This window comes from Squalius cephalus (assembly GCF_949319135.1).
Source record: "Squalius cephalus genome assembly, chromosome: 10".
Taxonomy (NCBI): domain Eukaryota; kingdom Metazoa; phylum Chordata; class Actinopteri; order Cypriniformes; family Leuciscidae; genus Squalius; species Squalius cephalus.
The window spans coordinates 37,049,788-37,065,810 of record NC_137131.1 but is presented as its reverse complement, the minus strand read 5'-3'; the positions used below and the strand labels follow the sequence as shown (position 1 = coordinate 37,065,810).

Here is a 16,023-nt window from a genome sequence, read left to right as displayed (position 1 = left end):
GGTTTCAACTGATACAAAGCTTAATGCAAATCTGTGAAGTATCCCTTAAACACATGTAGTTACCTTATATTAACCAGTACTTTCTTAGGTAAGTACATGTAAGTGCAAGTACTGTAAAATAAAGTGCAACCAGTTATTAAAATTAATATATTATTATTATTAATACAATTTATATTAATAATATTACTAATAATTTAAAACAATTCAACTTTATTAAAATGATTAAAAATACATAAAATCTATAAATCATATATCCCCCCCCCATTAAGTATCTATTTTTGTTTATAAAAACAATTAAGAACAAGACAGCTTTTTCATAATTCTAATAGAAATATCCCATCTAAAATTGTGTTAGACAATGAGCAGACTTTGAGTCAAAATGATTAAGAACCACTGTTCTAGATGTTTCTAGAAGCTTCTATACTCTTCTGATCTGCTGAGATTTGAATCCACTTCATTATGATTGACCTTCTAATCACTGTGGATCATCACTGCATTGCGTCTGTTCCGACATCATTAATAAAGCATATAGGGTGGAGTGGATAGAGATGCTCAGTTCAGGTGCAGCAGGATGCCAAGCTGTCCTCTTTAGGGGGTTTGTTGTCTTCCCAGATTTGAGTGTGAAAGCGAATCTAAAATAGAAAAACAGAAAAATATAGAAAAATTAAATGTATCTGAATGTTGTATGTACTGTAACACACACACACACACACACACACACACACACACACACACACACACACACACACACACACACACACACACACACACACACACACACACACACACACACACACACACACACACACACACACACACACACACACACACACACACACACACACACACACACACACACACACACACACACACACACACACACACACACACACACACACACACACACACACACACACACACACACCCCTGATATCACATGATCATCATTCTACACTGAAAAAAATGATTTGTTGAATTTAATCAATTTTTTTTATGGTAAGTGGTTGCACACAATTGATTTTAGCTACATTTAAACAAATGCATTAAGTTGAACTTAATCAATTTTAGTTCAAATGAATGTATTTGTTTAAATATAGCTAAAATCAATTGTGTGCAACCACTTACCATAAAAAAATGGATTAAATTCAACAAATCATTTTTTTCAGTGTATAGCCCTCTCAGCATCTTAGGTTTTCCAGTTACTGTACTTTATCTGATTTATTAGACAGATAATTCTATAAATATAATACTTACAAAAATAAACTGTATGCAAGTATACATTTGTTAGAATTAGACATGTACAGTAAATATCTTATGGACTTCAGTATAATCTTTATAAAACCATGTCTATATATCCAGGATATTATATAAAATGAATAGTATAAAATTAAAATAATAGTAAAACCCTGTCAATTGGTTTACTATATAAGATGCTTTACTCTATACAGTCAAAATCTGTAGATCTAATCAGACATTTCATGTCATTTTACAGGAAAATACTGTTAAATGTACAATATTGGAAGTGAAAAAGAACAAGTCGTCATGTAATTTACAATAAAAAAAGTAAATTGACATTCCTAGAATTTTCTGTGTGACAGAACCCATTTGATGGGTTTTCGTCAATTAAATGTTTCTTCTTAGTGCTTTGTTATTAGTTATGTACATTATACTTTTATGTCACATCTTTTGTTAAATTAATATTTATTGTGTATTTTAGTGTTTGTGATGATGGTGTGTATTTGTGTGTGACACCATGCACCTTCTATAGGCTATATTAGTATTTACCTAACTTGTGGAAAAGCTACTGTTTTTGTGTGTGTGTGTGTGTGTGTGTGTGTGTGTGTGTGTGTGTGTGTGGAAAATTACTGATGAACTAGTCAACATGATGATTTTCTCATTACCACCTGTATTTTTATGGTGCTGGTTGTCTTTTAAAATTTTGCTACTGTGTTTTTTGTACCGTAAAGTTCTGACAATCACAGCTGCCTTTTTTAAACTATAAAATTCTATAAATCTATCTATCTATCTATCTATCTATCTATCTATCTATCTATCTATCTATCTATCTATCTATCTATCTATCTATCTATCTATCTATCTATCTATCTATCTATCTATCTATCTATCTATCGGGCTGCCAAGCGATTCATTTTTTTATCTAATTAATTACATGATGTGAGAAATTACCCCAAAAAGATGATTTAAAGTCATTATTGTGTTAAATGAGAAAAGCACTAAAAAGACATTACAAAAAGTAGCTTTAGAAAGAAATATTTTATTTGATTCAACATAGAATTTATTACACATAGACTTTTAGGCTACAATGGCCATGATTTTTTTTTCAGAAGCTGCATCTGAATTGGTATATATATATATATATATATATATATATATATATATATATATATATATATATATATATATATATATATATATATATATATATATATATATATATATATATATACAGACCAAAACAGTTTGGTTACCAACATTCTTCAAAATATCTTCTTTTAGGTTCCATAAAAGAAAGAAAGTCATACAAGTTTGAAACAACATGAGGGTGAGTAAATGTAAATAAACTGAATTTTCATTTTTGGGCAAACTATTCCCAAAATATGATAAAAAAAAAAAAAAAGAACATATATGATGAAATCATACTCTAAGAAACTAAAACTGCCAGTAAGTCACTGAATCATCAATTCATTCGATTTGCTCAAACAGTTTTTTCATTGACGAATGAAGTAAATGGCTCTCTTTATAAATTGGCCTTTGAATTTAAATGAATTTTTTAGCACATTTAAAAAGAATAGGGGAGACCGGGCGGGGACGGTTGCAACACTTTTTGCATTTCTCTCAGTTACTCAGAGACTATTTGGACTAGACCAACCAAATTTGTATATTAAACTTGCATCTGTCTGCTAATTACCCATACCAATTAAAGATGATTATATGATATATCGTAAACAGTATTTATTTGAATGGAAGAAGCCAGATGTTGCAACTCACCCCAACCCAGGGGACAGTTGCAACACAACCATGGGACGGTTGCAACATGTTAAAAATACCTTCAATTTCACTAATTAACTTTAGCTTTTTGTCTCAATGAGCATAGCATTCTGAAAATATTAACTGTTTTAGGCCTACAATAATATTATAGTCTTATTTATTTATACAATAATATCATTGTAGCCTATTATTTATTTATTTAGTCATATTTATCAAATAACAGTTATTGAGTTTTGATTGTTTATGTGTAGAACATAGGTCTACATAGATTCAGTGTGGTGTTACAGATGCTATTCAATCTCTCCATATTTCAGTGTCAGACAGGAAGAATTGAACAATTTGCAATGCAACAAACTTTTATTAAACATGCAATTTATAACTTGTTGCAACAGTCCCCAACCCTATCAGCCATGACAGAACATAATATTCCTGCTAGACACACTTTGACACATGCTAATAACCATGTCACTTAGAAGTCAACAAAACAATAATTCAAACTAAGTTTTGATTAATTCATACAAAATGTCAGGACAGTATGACAAAAATACATCTCATGAAAAAATTTACTTTCATACCTCCAAAACAAGTTTTGTTCAATAAATGCAGCAGCAGATGTTGAATATGTCTTCTGTCTTCTTGGTGGGGGGAGGGTCTAACTGCGCATGTGCAGCTTCTTTCTGATTGGAGAAAAATGACATGTTGCAACCATCCCCTGTTGCATCAGTTCCCGGTCTCCCCTACTTTTTAATGAAATCCCCCACAAAAATACACATATTAAAACAGATGGTGCTGCGGGTGGGACTGTAAACTAAAGGCAGACCTGGTGAAAAGATCTATCTGTCTCTATTACAAAATTGCACTTCAGCAGATATTATGCACCTGAAAACACAAAAGACCAAAAACAAACAACAACATCAGCAGCAAATGTCTGGGAAGGATTCCAACAGCAGAGCCAGAGGCAATTTGCGAGCCTGTCCGCTCCCTCTGAACCTCACTTGGGAGAGAAAAGCGACTCATCCTTTTTTCTGGCCTGTAATGTTTCTATGAACCTCGATTAACCTTGGTTAGATACCGGAGAGACTGGGCCACTGCTGTTTTCTGTGTTAGTCAGTATAAAGCATCTTCAGCACATAAGACACCAAGCATAATTTGCCACACCAATGTTATTTTAGTATCACATACATATATATATATATATATATATAGTGTACAGTACTATTATAGTTTTTCTTAATATTCTGAATTAGATTTTATTTTCTGGTTTTACATTTTTATTAAGTTTTAGTGTTTCGCTTTAGTTAAAGGGATGGTTCGGAGTAATTTCAACCTAGGGTCCTTTGCACCATGACCTCGAGCCAAACATTTTACTCTGAACCATCCCTTTAACAACATAAACTAAACAAAAATTAGAAATGTTGCCTTGGCAAATAGCTGCAAAAAAAAAAGAAAAAAAAAAAAAAAAAAGAAATAAGTTTACTTTTTTAATATTTTATTTCAGTTAATGCTTATTTTATTTCAAGTAATGATTTTAAAAAAAAAAAAATTGTTCCAGGTAACAATAATAACCCTGTGCCACACATACTAAAGATATTCTGCAATTTGGACTGAAGTGTTTCTTCCACCTTTTCAATAAAAAAAAAATATTGGAATAATAAAGGGGTACACATTGAATGCCATTTAAGTCACTTTGGATAAAAGAGTCTGCCAAATACTTACATATAACTTAACATACAGTGCATATAAAAAGTCTAAACACCCCTGTTATAACAGCAGGTTTTTGTGAAAGATAAATCAAATTAGAACTTTAATTTGACTTTAACTTTAAAAATTACTGTCTATGCAATGCTACAGAAAACTATAGTACAAACGACATTCATGGAAGGACAACAACCAACAAAGAACAGAGGAAGCAAGCGAACAAGACACACCTGGGAACAATCAGGGACTAATCACCGGGAAAAACTACAACAAACTACAAACATGGCACTCAGGACAGGAAGTAAGATAAAAGTCCGGGGACAAACACCATGACAAAATTAACCACATATTTGTACACATCTTTTTATAATTGAAAAATGAAGTAATGGCCTCTCAAAATTCAGCTTTGCCATTACAGGAATAAATTGCATTTTAAAAATATAATAAAATACAAAACAATTATTTTAAAATGTAATCATATTTAAAAAAATTACCGTTTTTACAGACAAACAGCACTTTCTAATCTAGGCCTACCTGTAAAATCAGGTTACAGGCATGTGATAAAATGTTTATTAATAGGTATGTTAAATCAGTGTAAGTAGAAATAGCAAAGGATGATGGCAGAATGGAAAGAGATTTGTTGATTGATTGATAGATAGAATGATGGGTTTTGGTCCTAGACAAGAGTGCAAGAGTCTCCACTATACAAACAATATTTTCTTCATCTTGATTCCCCCTTCTTTGCATCAGATCAACACCAGCCTCCCTGTCCTTTTCTTTAAAAAGGTCAGATACATGCAAAATGCTGCAAATGCCACAGTATGTAAGCTAAAGAACAACCTCTGAAGTGATGCACATTACATACTGATTTAGTTCCTGTACTTCCTGGAGCTGTGTGTGTGTGCGCGCGCGCGTGTGTGTGTGTGTGTGTGTGGACAAATCATAACATTACCACAAAGATGGCAATATTCAAAATCCTTGTCCTTGTGGGGAAATGTTTTGGTCCCCATGAAGAAAACAGCTTATAAATCATAGGTGATGTTTTTGAAAATGTAAAAATGCAGAAAATGTTCTGTACATGGTAGGTTTAGGGGATAGAAATAAAGTTTGTACTGTATAGAAATCATTGTCTATGGAAAGTCCCCATAAAACATGAAAACCCAATGTGCATGTTTGTGTGTCTCTCTCTAGCAGTAAATTTGCATGAAATTGTTTCTGGGTCATTAACCATTTCCTCTGAGTATATCCTTGTGAAAAAAACTTGTGCTTAATTGTATTGAATGTGCACTTCGAGTGTATTTCAAATCATAAAAGTATATATATAAAAAAACCTGTAATTACAGATTATATATTATTGATGAAATAAAATGCCACTTAAATGTACTTAAAGAGAATATACTTTCATGACTCAACACACTTAAGTACAGTTTTTTTTAATCACTTTTTAATAATGTCAAATTAAATGTTTTGCTTTAAGTACATTTAAACATTAAATCAGTCTTTTGTGCATGCTTTAAAGAATTAGTTCACAGTTCTAAAGTGTTTTCAAAGTATTTTCTTTTAAATTAATTCCAGAATAAGTACTCATTTTAAAAGTATGCAAAAGTGTACTTATCTTTCACAATATGCACAGCTGTGTCCAGAAAACTATCCAGATTGTTTCATGGCCGCTAAGACCACAATATATATATATACCTGTATCCTTCTCAATCTATTGGTAATTTCTCTCTCCTTCATCTTTAAATGGATAGATAGTTCACCCAAAATGTTTAATTCTGTCATCATTAACTCTCTTGTCATTCAAAACCCATACAGTGTGACTTTCTGTCTGCCTTGCTGCCCAGTCAGTTAAGACTTCACTTAATCAAGTATTCCTTAAGCAATCCTTTAAATTCCACTAAGCACCTAAAACGACTGAGACAAATCAGACAAAGGTATTTGTTATATTTAACAAATAATCTTTAAAACCCCTCACCGACCACAAAACAAGGTGTCTGTTACAACCCCCAAAAGTAATAGAACCAGGCCTCTGGTTGCCGTGGTTTTATGATTTAAAAGAATGCAGAGCTCATTTGAATCAGGCCATAGGAAAGACCCATAGCCCTTAAAACAGACTTTCCTGCATTAATTTATAGACGAACTGATCTATAAATGAACATGCATCCCAGGACATTGTATGTATGTGTTATTACTGTCTGGTATGGTGTCTCTTGTATTGCATTTTGTTCTATACATGCATCATGATAGAATTATAGAATGATAGAAATGTACCCTATTCCTACTCAGTCGAATAATCACTCGAGACATATACAATCATGCCTCCCATTTCCCTGAATGTGATGAATGTGTTATTATTATTCGATTAATTAAGATCACATATATATTTTTCTGGGTATCTAAGAATTTGTATTTTGATGACCTGCATGATTGTGTATATCATATGTTTATGCAGCACCCAATCCAGTTACATATGCAAATGCCCTGTAAGAACACAAAGAGCCATAAAACTTTCCCTCCGAAAGCTTAAGTACGATTGGCTCACTAACCCCTTGGAGGACAGGCCATCCTCAGAGATTTAAAGCCTCCACACAAGTTCCTCCTCTGCTTATGCTTGTTGCTGTACGTGTGTGGGATCAGAAACGGTTGCAGCAGGCCCAACTCATCAAGCCATGTGCAACTTCCTCGACCATGACAGAGTCAAACTAACCGTGCAAGTTCATCATATCTTCTTCATTTCTTCAACGCAGGAGAGATCGATTGCAACTTCAACGCCATCAACTCACTGAATTAAATTAAATCAGGAACTTGATTTAAACTAAACTGCTTTAACTGCAACGTAGGGCTGGGCGATATATCGCGCGCATCTCGTCAGTAAAGCCGGTTCCTTGATTAGTAGTAAATCGCCATCACCTGCTTTCAGGTGGCTTTCAGCGGACGCATCACCTGCGATAATTAATGCGATATGGCTGAGCTTGTCAGTTAACTACGGCTCTTTGTAGTGAATGCCGCTCCATCTGAAAGCAGGTGATGGCGATTTACTACTAATCAAGGAACCGGCTTTACTGACGAGATGAGCCTAACAATATCAAGCGATATATCGCCCAGCCCTACTGCAACGGCAATGTAAGTCTCGTACAATTAACAATTAAATGGTTGATGGTTCTTTTCATGGTTGGATGAATCTTTTTCATAGCATCATTCCCTGTTTCCGTTTTAGATTAGTTGTGTTTGTGATTTAGTTAATAAAACTTGTGCACATTACATATTTGGTTCTGATTCTCTGCTTGCCGCAAAGTCAATTTAACGATTTCTGGTCTTGTTACATCCTCTAAGCGCTGTACATGTTAAGAAAGAATTATTTTTCTGTGGCCATGAAAATAACCTTTTCTTAAAATTAATGAATAATCAAAAGTGTTAGCTGGACGAACTGATTAATTGCAATAGTAATTTAGCTATATCAAGTTAAGCAGGTTAACAGATTCAAATATTCATAACTGATCATAACAAGTTATGATTAATTATTCATATTTCTTCTTTGAGCTAATTAGTTAGAACATTAGTACAGAAAAAATATATATTTTAGTCTTCAATATATAAATTTAATATAAATGTATTCTTATTAAAGCTTAAAAAAGTTATTCAGTCAAGTAGGCTAGTCGAACACACCGAGAGCAAAAGAAGCACATGACCTGATCATATGACATGACAAGAAACATGACAATGAGAAAACTTCAAAACAAAAGACATGAAAACATGACAGTGAACCAACAACCATAACAGACCTGACACGAGCACAATCACACGATTTTCCAATTTCTTTCATTGTATTGAAAAGCATCCAGGATATGTGTCAAATACTTTCCTTTGTGTTCCATGGCAGAAAGAGCCATGGGTGGTTGGAATGACATGACGAGAGTGAATAAATGATTACCAAATTTTCAATTTTGGGAGAAGGAGAGAGACACTGAAGAAATATATATTTTGTTTTCTTACCTACAGTAGCCTATATTCTGGATATGTTTTGGGTCATAGCAGCATTACCAACTGTTACTAAATATAAACTGGACATTTACATTCAGACACTTCATATTATTGGCAAATTAGACAGGCAGCTGAATACTGATGGATGGGGGTTATGTTTTAGACAGAAATTTCTAGCAGAAATTTGATTCAAATGAAAAATTGAACTGAATATATTTTTTCTTACTCCACTGGCAAATCTTTCTTTTTTTTTTTTTTCTTTTTTTTATTATTATTATAAAAAAAAAAAACAAACAAAAAACAGCCAATGTTGTCTTGGTCTCTTCTCTCTCTCTCTGTCTGACTGACTCTGTCTGTTATGAATGAAAGTAAATAATGTCTGCCAGAGACTAAACCATATTTCTCGGTTCAATGGCTGCATATTTGTCATGTGTATAATTGTGTTTGCATACGTAAGGCTTTCTGTGATTTACTGATCAATAAACAGATGCTGGAAACTGATTCTCTCACTAATAATAAATCTTGAGGCTGTGTGTATGTATCCTTCCTGGTACTGGCTTCAACAGCAATGGCTGACATGTCCCCCCCCCCCCACACTCACTCATATTGTCAATTCAAAATAAACAAATAGCAAAAACATAATACATACAGTGCTATGCATAAGTTTAGACACCCATGCTAAAGTTGACTAAAAAGAGGAATAAAAAATACCTAGAGACTGGCATGGTTTTATTTTAGTTAGCCTTATAGCTGGTTTGATTTGCATTGAGAGATGATCTTATGGAAAGTACTCCATGCCAATCTCTAGGTATGGTGAAGGCTATGTGATGATGTGGGGCTATTTTAATTCCAAAGGCCAAGGGAACTTTATCAGGATGCATAGTATCCTGGATCCATGAAGTAACTGGCCTTTAAAAATAAAAATCTGCCTGCCTCTATGGGAATTTAACATAGGGGTGTCCAAACTTATGCACCCTGTATTTTAAGGAAGAACATTTATTTATTTACGATACATTATTCATTCACAAAGAAAATTGGTGTCCTTAAAGGTTGGATTTTTCCTAATTTTTTTTAATTAAGGCATTAAGTTCAATTTCCAAAAGATGATTTTTTATTCCTCTTTTTAGTCAACTTTAGCATGGGTGTCTAAACTTATGCATAGCACTGTATATATGTAATTAGATATAGTAATTACATACTCTTTAAAAAATCTAAAAATGCATGTTCCAAATCAAACCAGCTCAGGATTATTCAATTCAGTTGATGAGTTGGAATTTGAATTGATATGGCCACGTTCCAAGGGACATAATTTCATATTTACATAGTTACCAGGTTTAAAAAGGGGACTTATTAAAATACAAAGAGAATAATGCACTGGCCTATACCGTGAAGCCGGTTTAGGTGGCTAGCCTGATACGTTTCAGTTTAGTTTGCGCCAACCCTGGGTTTTAGGCACCATGAAAGTGGTTTGGCTTTTAGCAGTGTTCATCACCATAGTAACTTACGCTCCACGGCTAACCTGGTCCGGGGCAGGTTATGCTCCAGGAAAGAGGTTGCAAACCAAACTTGGACCAATCAGCAGTGAGCAAAGTGACACATGTCTGATGCGATAAAGTCACTCCACCTGTTTCCACTCCAAATTAAAGAATAATAATTTTGTATGATTTAGATGTTATTTATGTAATTATTGTACCCTTAATTGATCACACATGTACAATTTTAGTTGATCAATTATTATTACGCCCAGTTTAATTGAATAAATATATAAATGTAATATAAATACGCTTTAGAGTCAATAGATAAAGCTATAAAATGACTACATGTGAGCTTAAATGTTAAACTTTCTCTACCTTTATCAAATGTATAAACTAACTTCACAACTTTTACTTGCACTGATATAGCAAGACTTTTTATTTTAGTTGTCCTGTTTCATAGACAGCTATTTTCTTGCTGTGCAAATTTGTTTAAATTCTTTATATTTTTTCAATCTCGTAATATTCTGTAGTGAATCGCGCAGCTTCTCTCGCGAGAAATTAATCTCAGTTTCACTCTTTCTCAGCATGTGATTGGCTGTTCGCTACTGATGATGTCACACCTAAACTCCTAAACTCAGGATCAAAGCCTGAGTTGACAGAGAAAGTTGATGATCAGCATCATAGTACCAACAAAGCCTGGTTGGATTGGTTTGGTTTTGTCAACTCAAAACTAATCCTGTAACCCTGAGTTTGTTCAACTACCATCATGGTACAGGCCCCTGGTGCGTTGTATGATTGTTTACTAGCATATTGTTAGTAAATAATATACAATGACCTCAGAGAATAAAAAAATGGAAATTAACACATTAGCCCTATAAAGTCAATTAGTTTAAATCCCACATTTACATTTAGCAGAGCTCAAGTTGAAAAAATGTGAATCAATATTGGACCACTTGCACTGAGCTTCGTGACGCACTTCCGTTTGGAAATAGCACATCTCACTTGTTTCCGGTTATGTTAACTTTCAATGTACTGTGGTCATTGAGTTGAACAAACGTCACCTAAAATGAGTGTCCGCAATAAGATTAAAAAATTTTGACATTTTTATAGACAGGAGAAGGTATATTCTGATGTTTACTGTGTGACGAATTTTCCAAACTCATCGTAACATGAAGTTTTAATCCAAACCAAGCCGATCTGAGAAAGCTGCGGCTGTTAAAAATACATCATTATTTCCCAACAGCTTCAGTGTTCGTCTAAACAGAGCCCGTCTACGGAGAGCCTGCCCACTCCCTATTAAGCCCTATTGTACCGAATTTTGGTTGTAGTACCACCAGAGTTCCACTGGGGGCGATCGCCATGAGTGCAAAATGAATGGGAGTCAATGGGGCTAGACGGCTAAATTTGTCTCTTTCACCCGATTGCCGTTGAGAAATCTCAGATCTGATTGTAGATTTTGCAAGTTCAACATGGGTTTTAGGTCGAAAGTTGAATGAACGAGTACTTATGTCGTTTTGATTTCTTACAGGTTGAGTTGTTGTTGCCCATAACACGCTAGCATTCTGCTAATGACGTCAGCATTCTGACGTCATTGACATTTTGAAAGACTTTTTAAAGCAAATAAGTGACTCAAAAAAATCTAACACCCAGCAATGTGTAATTTCTTTGCATCTCCTTTCGAATACAACATTCAAATTACTAGACAAAAAATTATATCCTGAGAAAAGTGGATTTTGAGGGGTATACCGCCATTGACCTCCATTCATTCTGCACTCGTCCTGTGAGCGCCCTCATATGGAATCAGAGTGGAACTGCAACCAGTTCAGAAGCCGGAAGTGCAGTGAGAGTGAAACTTCTCGCCATATTAGACATTCTCTGGTCTAAACCAAGCCTGCCGCACAAGTGCTGAAAAGTAAAGCCAAAGCGGCTCGATCGCCCCCCGGTGGCTGGTCCCAGTATAGGTCATAAAGCCCGACTCCCCATGAAGTCTAATGGACGCGATGGAAACTAAACTAAACTAAAAAATATTTTTTTTCAAAGATGTTTTCTGTCATTTTAGGGAGTTTTTATCACGTTGATTTAAGTTTAAGTGTTCGTTTTTTTTTTTAAATAAGTTTGGTCTTAGTAGAGCCCGTCTACGGAGAGCCTGGCCACTCCCCATTAAGTCCTATTGTACCGAATTTTGGTTGTAGTTCCACAAGAGTTCCACTGGGGGCGATCGCCCATGAGTGCAAAATGAATGGGAGTCTATGGAGCTAGACGGCTAAATTTGTCTTTCACCAGATTGCCATTGAGAAATCTCAGATTTGATTGTAGGTTTTGCAAGTTCAACATGGGTTATAGGTCGAAAGTAGAATGAACTAGTACTTATGTCCTTTCGAATTCTTACAGGTTGAGTTGTTGTTGCACATAACACGCTAACATTCTGCTAATGAATGCTGATTGGTCAGTGAAGGACTGATTACGACCAGAGATACCCCTTGATGGCATCGTGGCATCCGAAGCGGGACCAGAATGTTAAGGCGGACTTTTTCGCCCAAGTTTTTTTTTACCTGTGTCAGCTGTGTTGATGAATGAATCACTTTCTGTATTGTAAATGTATTTAACATTATTGGTAGCCTGTTGGGTTCTAATAAATGCTTTGATATACATCAGAACTGTTTCAACTGCACTTTAGAAATAAGATACTCTCCACTATTTCAATATTTATGTGGATAAGAAATGCTTAAACAAGAAAGTGTAATTGGTATTCAAGTGGGTTTGTTCTCCCTTTGCTCTGAGAGAAGCTGCTCTACTTAGATAGAAATCAAACACACACACACATGTCTGGTTCACTATCTTTGTGGGGACTCTCCATAGACTTAATGGTTTTTATACTGTACAAACTGTATATTCTATCTCCTTACACTAACCCTACCCCTAAACCTACCCATCACAGAAAACTTTCTGCATTTTTACATTTCCAAAAAAACTCATTCTGTATGATTTATAAGCTTGTGTACCCATGGGGACCGCAATTTAGGTCCCCCACTGTGACACGAGTCCCCATGAGTCTGTGTGCATTCAGGTTGAAGAAAAACAGGTACACAGTCACACACACACACACACACACACACAGACACACAGACACACAGACACACAGACACACACACACACACGTTTTATGAGGACTTTCCGTAGACATAATGATTTTTATACTGTACAAACTGTATATTCTGTCCCCTAACCATAACCCTACCCATCACAGAAACATTTCTGTATTTTTATGTTTTCAAAAAAAATAAAAAAAGATTTAGAAGTCGTTTTCCTCATGGGGACCAAAACATTTCTGGTATTACTATCCTCGTGGTAACATTTGGTCCCCAAAACATAGGGTTTACCAAAACCACACGCACACACACAACTAATACAATGACATTATATTACCAGTACTGCAGTAAACTTATTCGTCAGCAAGAGAAAGTCAGGGAAAATACATAGGAATGGAAATTTATACCTTTCACTTCACAACACACTGACAGATGTAGATGCATTGAAAGTAAAATTTGAATGTAACTAAATCATTTAGCTATAAATGTGTAATCAAAAAAGAAATTAGGTGCTCAGACAGATGTGCTATATCAGGGCCTCAGGGTGAGGGACATACGCTATTAAGGGCCCTAAATATTTACTGTAAAAGTCATTTAAGTCATGCTCTCTATACCTTTTGGAATGTCATGTCATGCCAGCTTACAGGGATGAGAAAACTTAAATTAGCTACAGTACAACTTTAAAGTATCCATAAAAGTTTCTTGATTATGCAGGAGGGTGTAATTGCTATAGCTCAACAGAATTAATCCCCAAAAGCACTTAATCAAAAGCATGTCAACCACCCAAATCATGGTAAAAAAAAAGATAAAAGAAAAGCTGACTGTATTAAGAGCATGCCAACAGCCTCATGAATAACTAATCTCTCTACACTAAACAAAAAGTGACAGACTGACAGAGGTCAGATCTGTAGGATGGCCTCCATTCAAACTGCACAATATGATGCATAGCAGCACTCATTTCAAAAAGCTCCATATAAAGTACCTAGTGTCACACAAAAGCCTCATCATCTGAAATGTAAATATGGCCTCCAGGCAGGGGTGTAGATCTCATTTGAACACAAAACCGTCTTCACAATATTGATTATACTATTGACAATTTGTTGCTTTCCCATGCTGTTCTCGCCCTAGGATCTACACCAAAGACTTAAAGAGATATTACTCACCCTCGTCTCGTTACAAACTTTCTTTCTTCTGTGAAACACAAAAGAAGATCATTTGAAACTATTTTTTTATATATATTTATACAATGACAACCAATGGGGTCCAATGTTGAACCAGTTAAATAAATAAAAAAATCAGGTTTTTAATGACACATGAGGGTGAGTAAATGATGACAGAATTTTCATTTTTGAGTAAGGTGAACTATCCTTTTAAAGCCTCATCAACTACGAAAACACTTTTCACAGGGTTAAACCATATGTCAGTGTTGATGGAATACGATGGTTTATGTATTGTGTTTAGAATCACACACTTTCAGGAAAAAATGTTTTTAAAAAGAGACTGAAAAAGTTGTAGGAAGCCTAATGGTGGTGACGTTTAAGTCATGCGACCATGGTGTAGATCGTTTATAGCCTATGTTGTATTTAGGCTTCAAAATTCATAAAAGTTGTTAATTTGTGAAGATTATCATGATGAACAAACTGTGCAAGAATTAGAGCTTATTTTTTGCAGGTGTCCAAAAGCCAAAGAAAAAAAATCCTATTGGGTTTTGGTCGAGGAAACCAGACTTCTGGGTTGGCCTATAAAAATACATTATCACTGCAACAGTCTATGATAATGCACGTTTTTTTTTTACTTTATGGGGAAAAATAGATTTTAATTCAGAGACTATTTTGTAGGTTTGAAATCAATGCTAGGTGAATTGAACAGATGTGATGCACTTGTTTTTAGATTTACAGTTTACACTGGATTTAAATGTGTGATTGGTCCCCTTGGTTATTATTCATGAGAAATATATATATATATATACACATAAGATAATAATAGTCTCTTTTGGACTGCATGCTAGTGATTTATATATTAGCAACATAACAATTTTATAATATTTACGAATGAAAATAGATGTATGCTGGTCTCTTAATAACAGATCACAAAATATACGCAGAGACTGCTTTGTGCATCGCTCCTTTCAACCAAAACCACAAACATAACATCACATGATCATTGTAGCGCTGCTCCTCTCACCTTAAAGAAAAGGACGCTCTACAAACGCAGTTCGACACACTCGGTAAACTAAAACGTGGCAATGCGAGGCAACCTACCTTTTCGGTCAGATTATCTGCCTTGGGGAAATCCAGCCATTTGTCTGCAAAGCTCAAAGCGAATGGACTGTGTAGTGAACGAGCGAGCGGTCGAATGGTTGCGAGGTGGTGGTGCGCTGCATAGGGTTATAGAGCGTTGTCCAATCAGCAGCCCGCAGGAGGCGAACCAGTGCCAACCAACCGGTACTACACCCTCACTTCTTACTGCAGCCTCTCTCTACAAAGACATCAGGTGAAGATGACGATTGCTTTTGATAAGGCAAGGCTGATTACTGAATTAATTTACCTTTCATTGTTAAGTTACCAGATACCACTTACGATAGTTAATGTAGCAAATTAATACATTAAAGTTACATGACAAGTCTATTTGACTGTAGCCTATATTAATCCACGTATTTGTAAAAATGTAAAATGATATCTATGAAGTACAGTAATAATAATCATAGCTGCTTTAAAAACCTGACCAATTCGTTAGCAACTATTACGCCAGCCATTTTTTTCAGACAAGTG

The 16,023-nt window shown here is 34.9% G+C and overlaps 1 long non-coding RNA gene across 1 annotated transcript; it reads right to left on the bottom strand.

The window, feature by feature from the left end:
* Window positions 1–553: 553 nt before the first annotated feature.
* LOC307165825 lies at window positions 554–15,591 on the bottom strand. Its single transcript, XR_013822549.1, has 3 exons — window positions 15,514–15,591; window positions 14,416–14,443; window positions 554–632 (listed from the first exon to the last, which is right to left on the bottom strand). It is a non-coding gene; the product is annotated as an uncharacterized lncRNA (long non-coding RNA).
* Window positions 15,592–16,023: the final 432 nt, after the last annotated feature.